Here is a 7,933-nt window from a genome sequence, read left to right on the forward strand (position 1 = left end):
TGGAGGGCAGTGTTACTGGCCCTCATATGTGGGATCCGAACCAGGGCCCTCTGGCGTCCCAAGCCAGCTCTTAACCAATGCGCCACTCAGCTGACCCTTTCATCTGTGCCTTTATTGATTTTAATTACACAACTAATATATCAATACATTAAAATTGTGAAAAATTTATACAAAAGTGTTGATGGCAACATGTAAATATTCCCATTAACTCTACCCTATCCAGGGTTGCTGCCGTTTTCCAGAGTTTGGTGCACATCTTTCCAGGACCCTTTTCTATGCATCTACATACATATCTGTATTTATAGCTGTACACATATATTTGCACAAACTTCTAAAAAAATTAACAGGCTGTTATAAATTTCATCCTGCTTTTTTCACTTAGTAGAAGGTCCTATTGTTATTCCCAATGTACAAATGAGCAAACTAAGGCACAGGAAGGTGTGGTAATTGCTCAAGATCATAAAGTTAGGAAGTGGCCAAGCTAAGCTAACCCTGGCCATGTGGCTCCTGAGCCTACCCACATCCACAGTGCTGGATCCCTTCTCAGTATTTCCCAGTATGATTGTACTGTCATCTGACCATGCTGCTTTTGCAGGTTATCTGTTTTTAATTTTTCATTCAGGTGAAATACAACTAGTGCTGCAGTGAACACCCTTGGATGTACTACTGTTTGCATAGATGTGAAAATGTTTTGGGTTATATTCCTAGAAATGGAATTGGTGAGTCAACTTCTATGCTCATTTTATGTTGTGATAGATACAGCCAAAATCACCTTTGAAAAATGCCTTTGGTTCTCTGAGCCCAGCTAAAGGCCAGGCACCATGTTGTTAGGTATAATGGTGAGGGAAGGAGACCACAGTCCCTGAAGTCAAGGAGCTTTGGCCTAGTAGGGGATGCAGAAATTAGAGGAATAGTTAAATATGAAATTGCTGTGAGGAGTACTGCACAGGAGAATCAGTGGGCTCCATCTTTAGCTTCTGCTCCATCTACACTCATTCTCTAGTGATCTTATCCAATCTCTTTGCCTAAGTGCCTCTAATACACTGATGACTTCCAAGCTTTTATTTCTAGCCCTCCCTAATTCCTTGAACTCCACACTCAACACATTCAGTTGTCCATTCAGCACCTCTACTTGGATGACATATTGGCACTCAGATTTAACATGTCCCCAACAAAACTCAATTTTATCACCAAACTGGGCATTCCCCCCACCCAGTGTTTCCCAGCTCAGTGATGTCATTATCTCTCACTGTTTACTCGGGCCAAAAATTCACGAGTCTCCCATGACGCTTTCAAATTCCACATTCCTAATTGCCATACCTCCACAATATGTCCTGATTAGGCACTTCCCACCACCTGATGCGCCAGTGCAAGCCATCACCATGTGCCCCTGGATGTGAGCAGGTCGCTTAACTAGATTGTTTCCATGCATCTACCCATGCTCTACTAAATCTGTTCTCTACATTATTTAAAGAGATCTTTTTAAAGCATAAAACATGTCATTTCCTTGTTCAAAACCCTCCAAAGCTCTCTCTCACAGGCTTTGACCTTACAGGCCTACAAAGGGTAGGATCTGGATTCGGATAGCCAGGGTTAGAATCCCAGTTTGGCAACTTCCTAGCTGAGTGACCTTGCGCAAGGAAACTTACCTCTCTATGACTTACACTTCTCATCTGTGAAATGGAGATAATAGCACCTTCAACTGAGTAAAAAACTGGAATTATATTTACGATAGCTCTTTATTAACGCAAAAGGTTTTGTGTAAATGTGTGTTTGTGTGTGTACCTGCTAGATACAAATATATATGTAGATGGATAGAAAGGGTCCTGGAAGGACGTGTAAAAAATGCTAATAATTTATATTGTTGTTTTTTAGGTTGAGCTCTTTGATCCATGCAGAATTTGTGTTTGGTAGGATGTATAGTCATTTGCCCCAACACCATTTATTGAATAGATCATTCTTTACTCACTGAAGTTTTACTTATAGCTTCATGGTTTGTTTTTGATATACAGCAGAATAAGTATCCTTATGATCTTTTCCAATTTTTTCTTACCCATTCTCCCACAATTTTTCTTTTGTATAAACCTTGGATTCAGGATTACATGTTTCATTTTTCTAAATCCACTGGGGAGCATTGCATTTCTAGGATTAACTTAAGAGTGGTACCGATGTCCTCAGTATTGAGTCTTTGCAGCAAAGGAATATATCTTTATACCTATTTCGATTTTCTGTTATGCATTTGAGTTTTTATAGTTTTATTCACATGGATCTTTGGTGTAGTGCTGGATATAGTATGGGTTTTGTAATTATTCTGAATAAGATTCTTTTTTGCATGTTTTCCAATTGGTTATTGTTAATGTATCGAAAAGCTATTGCTTTCTGGATATTGTCTTGTATCTGTCTTCTTACTTGCTTATTAGTTTTAATGGGTCTTCAACTGATTCTCTTGAATTTTCAAGTCAAACATTTGGATCAAAATAGTGATATTTTGGACTCTTTTTTTTTAAGATTTTTTTATTGGGGAATTGAGGGAGGGGAACAGCACTGGGGAATCGGGGGAAGGGGAATAGACAAGTTGCTGTCCTTTTGTTCTTCAGTCTAGTTGTGGAGGATGTTGCTTCACTGGCCCATGTTGGTATTATCATTGCGCTCTTCCCGGGTGAGGCAGATCGGTCACCGGCCTCTGGACGGCCGCTCACTGAGGCTCTTGGCAGCTCACACCGGCTGCTGGCCGCTAACGCTGGCTGCTGGCCACTCACCGTAGCTTATGGCAGCCCATTGCAGCCTATGCCGACACCGTTGACTCACTGCAGCCCAGCTCCAGGTCGAGCTGCCATTCACCATCTTAGCTGTAGAGGGCAGTGTCACTGGCCCTCATGTGGGATCAAAACCGGGGCCCTGCTGCTCAGAGCTGGCGTCCCAAGCCAGCTCTTAACCAATGCGCCACTCGGCCGGCCTGATTCACTGATTTTTAAACCCTGCTTGGTTACAGCACTATATACATTTAAAACTTTGCTGGAATTGATTTGCTAATATTTTACTTTTAATATTTTTGTATTCATATATTGCGTGATAGTAGTCTCCGGTTTCTTTTTCATGTGTGACTTCTATCCTTGTCTGATTTTAGCATTAGGGTTATGCTAGCCTCTAAAATTTAGAAATGGGTAACAGTGAAAGCTACCACATTCAGAAATCTGTTGGCTTATGGCCCAGGTGCTACTGCTCATGTGAATCTTCCAGAATTTGTTTGTATCAGATTATTATTTTTAACATCAGTAATCATTAAGATAACTATAAGTTTCACAAGTTTCTTTGCTTACCATATTTTCTTTGTCGGATTTATTTGTTTGGCTGTAGCATATCCTTGGATAATTCTTTCAGAGAAGGTCTGTAGGTAGCACACTTTCTAAATTTTTCTCTTCATGGTTGAAAGCATGCTTGTTGCTTCCTCCCACTTGAATGCTAGTTTGGCTGGATATAGGATTCTAGGTTCAAAACTATTTTACCTTACAAGTTAGAGGTCATTTTTTGTTGTCTTGCAGTCAGCATAGTGAATGAGAAATTTGCTGTGTTTTGATTCTATTTTTTTTTTAGTTTCAGGTGTACAAAAAAATGTAATAGTTAGACATTTATACCCCTCACAAAGTGATAACCCCTTCCCCCAATCTACTACCCCTCTGACATTGTATATAACTGTTACAATTCCATTGATTCTATTCCTTATGCTGTACTCCACATCCTGTGACTATATATACATATTTAATAATAGTTGCCATTCAGTATTATTCAGCTTCATCTTCAGGTGTACAGTACAATGGTCAGGCATCTACACAGTCCATGAAGTGGTCTCCCTAATAAGACAAGTGCCCATCTGACACCCTACAAAACCTTTACAATGTTATTTCTTATATTCCCCCAACTGTCTTTCATTTCCCCATGCCAATATTGTGACTACTAATTTGTACAAAAGGGATGAGAAAAGAATCTTAAAAGCTTTTAAGATTCTTTTCTCATCCCTTTTGTTCTGAAATTTTGCCACAGTACCTATAGATGTCTTGTTTATTAATCCTGTTTGGTACTCATTGGCCCTTTTTAGTTGAAAAATTTGTTTCCTATATGAGATATAGTCTTCTTTATTTCTTTGATTATATCCTTCTCTCTTTACTCTCTGTCCTTTCCTATTGGAACTCACATCAGAGAGGTGTTGGAACTTCTGAATCGCTCTTCTGCTCCACAAGTCTTCTCTCTTATTTTTCAGCTTTTTTTCCCCCACATTGCCTTTTTAAGAGAATTTATCGGGTTGGCCATTCAGCTTTCTAATTTGCTTTATAGGTGTGTCCATAGTTTAATTCAGCTTACCTGTGGAGTATTTTTAGAATTCAAGATTTCTTGAGGGTTCCTGTTTCCTGGAAGTCACTTACTTTCAGGTGTATAGAGTTCAAGATCCCTGTGGGCAGCTAGAGAGGCAGGGTTGAAGCCCATGAGAAGCACAGAAATCGGCGAGATTTCAGCCCAGACTTGGAATTTGAGCTAAGAAAGAAAGAGGGAAGGAAGGAAGGACAGGCCTTCGGAAAATTAGCCCCTTTTATTCATGTTAGATTCCCAGGATTTAGGAACAAGATTCCTCATCTGGGGTCCAAGGATGGCTTCATGTTCCCATGAAATTGAAAGCAAACTTGGAGGTACATATGCATATGTAGATTTTTCTGGGGAGAGGGTGCCAGGGATTCTCTTCCCCGCAAATAACTAAGAACCACTGGTTGGGCAACATCTAGCATATGGTAGCAACTCCGCACATATCTCTTGCATCAACATGTTACTGTGCTGAAGAAGAAACTGGAAAGGAGCAGTTAAGTAGCAGATCTGTGTGGTAAATCAGGAGAAGCTCAGTGTGCTCAGAGATGAAAATATAGTCTAGGGGAAAACAAAGTGGAAGAAGTAAGCTAGCACGAGAGTGCCCCTGAGCTCTTTGTATAATATTTTATTCTGATGCAATGAAGAGCTGAGGAGCTTTTTTGGCCAGGGAATGACGTAGATTAAATTTTAGGTAGGTTTTCTAGCTGTGTGCAAGGCTGGTCACATCAGGAAGTAGGAAGACCATTTGTTTAGTGGATTGATTATCAGTTACATTTACTGGTGGGCTTGAGTTGAGTCCACATTGAGGTCTGTCATGAGGTGCCCAGGTTTACTGGAGGGTTTACCTGGAGGGCTGTTCTATTGGGTTGTCGGGAAATCATGATGCATTTTTACATTGTTTTCTATGCAAAAATGCGTCATGACTTTCCCAACAACCCACATATCAAACACCATCTCTTCTTGAAATTGATCTGAGTGCAAACTGATTCTAAATTAGCTCCTCTTCTGTAGTCAGAATGTTACAAGATACAAATAAGAGACACAAGGTACCATTACCAAATTGTGACTCTTGGGTCTCCGTCCAATAAAACTCCTGAGATCAATCTAGCAATGAGCACGATATTATACATCAGAAGTGCTCAGTAAATGTGTGGCCTGGACACTGACACAGTCCTGCCCTCTCATGGTGGAAATTCCCCATAATCTGTGGGAAGCAAAGACGTCAGTATTCACTGGAGTAGGAAGTCGAGAGGAAATGTCAGGCTTCAACCAAAACTGACAACCTGCTTTGTACCTGAGCCCTCTCCTAACAGCCCCTTCTTGTTCCAATGTCTGAGATCCTTCTCTCCAGCCAGACTAAAATCCCTTGAGGACAAGAATCCAGTTTATAACTCAGTTGACAACAATCATCTTATTAAGCACCTACTGTGTTTCAGGTATTATGCAATTTTACAACTTGTGAGCTGTCTCCTTGCCGAACTTGAACACTTTTCCTTTTATCTTGGAAATTCTTTTTTTTTTTTTTAGCTGAGCCATCCTGCCACCTGTTGGCAGCTCAGTGGCAACTCAGCTTGGGCCGGGCATTGAACCACTGTTGCTCAGAGCTCAAACTCTTGAGCGAGCTCTTAACCAAGTGAGCCGCTCGGCCGGCCCTTATCTTGGAAATTCTTAACAAAGGGTGCTTCTCAAACTCAGTCACACAGCTTTTAAGATTCTTGTGCCAGGACTCAATTCCAGATACTTAGAGTGAGAGCGCTGGAGATCCCAGGGCATTTAGAAGCAGCTTGCCAGGTTAGGCCACACATACCAGATACCACCCCAGGGGCCGTACCTTATCAGCTGTGCTTTTTGTCTTTTCTTGATGTTTCCCTCAGCTTCAGTCCCATCTTAAACAAACACTAAAATCTAAACAATCCTTTAACTCTTTGTTCCTTTTTCTTCCCTACCAAGCTCCTTGAACCAGTAACTGACTCTCAGTGCCTCTGCCTTCTTGTTGCCTGTCCACTATTAGACCGACCACATGCCAATACTTCTGGCATGCTTCTTCTAGATGTCATCAATGACAACTAGTTAAACCTAATGAGCACTTGAAATTCCTTAGCTTGACCCAGCATTTGACTCTTCATCCCTTGAACTCAAAGGCACCATTTCTCTTTGTGTTTCTCCAAAACTCTAATAGCTACCACTGCTTTGGGGGCTCCTCCTTTCATGCTGGCCTCTGTCCCATGGTACAGTCTTCCAGGGGTTACATATATGTCTTTATGACAAAATCTTCCTGGCTTCTGTCTCTGGCCTTCACCTCTCTCCTGGTTCCCAAGCTGTGTACCTGACACTAACCAGTTATGTACTAGATGTGCCATGGGCACAGCAATTGCAGTGTGTCTGAAATCTGCTGTAGGTTTTCCAGTAATACCTCTGGGGTTCTAGCCCCTTTTCCATCCTTTTATGACCCCTGCCTCAGTTCACGCCTTCACTGCCTCTTGCCTGGACTGCTGTAATTCTCTCTTAACTGGTCTCCCTGCTTCTGGCCTCCCCAAAAACAAATTTATCCACCCAAAATAAACTTTCTAAAGCAAATCTAATCAGGTCACCACTGTGCTTAAAAAACTCTTCCATGGTTTCCTATCACCTCCTAGAAAAAAACCTATAGTACAGAGTAGACAGGGTTTGGGGCCTTGCCCACCACTCCCCTACAGGCCTTTGGACCAGCCAGGCCCAATCACTTCCTGATCCCAGTCCTGACCCTGTTACTCATCTTTCTACCCACAGCATACATGGGCCATCTTCTCCGTTCAGGGCTTCCCTCTAGCCTGGGAGCACCTACAGAGGTGGACTGTTATTAGGTCACCTTGGCAGTGAGGTACCTGCTAGAGAGTAGGGGCATGTCTATTATTTACAGTTTTTTAATTTAAAATTTTTCAGGGCCGGCCAAGTGGCTCAGCTGGTTAAGAGCTCACTTGGGAGCACCAGCTCTGAGCAGCAGGGCCCCGTTTCGGATCCCACATGAGGGCCAGTGACACTCGCGCTCTACAGCTAAGATGATGAACAACAGCTGGACCTGGAGCTGGGCTGCTGTGAGTCGCTGGTGACGACGTAGGCTGCAGCGGGGCTGCAGTGGGCTGCCATGAGCTTCGTGAGTGGCTGGCAGCCAGTGTGAGCGGCCGGCAGTCAGTGTGAGCTGCTGGGAGCGGCCGACCAATGACCAGCGACTGATTGCCCCACCCGGGAAGAGCGCAATGATAATACCAACATGGGCCAGTGAAGCAACGTCCTCCACAACTAGGCTGAAGAACAAAACAGCAACTGGTCTACCTGTCTGTTTCCCTTCCCCGATTCCCCAATGCTGTTCCCCTCCCCCAAATTCCCCAATAAAATCTTAAAAAAAAATTTTTTTTTCAAAAATGATGAAAGAGTAATATAATGAATACCTGTATACCATGCACCTAGAGTCAATAAGGCAAAAATGTTAGCATCATCCTTAGCTCCTCTCTTACATACCTTATATTCTATTCATTAACAATTCATTTAGGTGCTTCCTTCAGAATATATCCAGAATCCAAATACCCTTCACAACCTC

This window comes from Hipposideros armiger, unplaced genomic scaffold (genome assembly GCF_001890085.2).
Source record: "Hipposideros armiger isolate ML-2016 unplaced genomic scaffold, ASM189008v1 scaffold_18, whole genome shotgun sequence".
Lineage (NCBI taxonomy): Eukaryota > Metazoa > Chordata > Mammalia > Chiroptera > Hipposideridae > Hipposideros > Hipposideros armiger.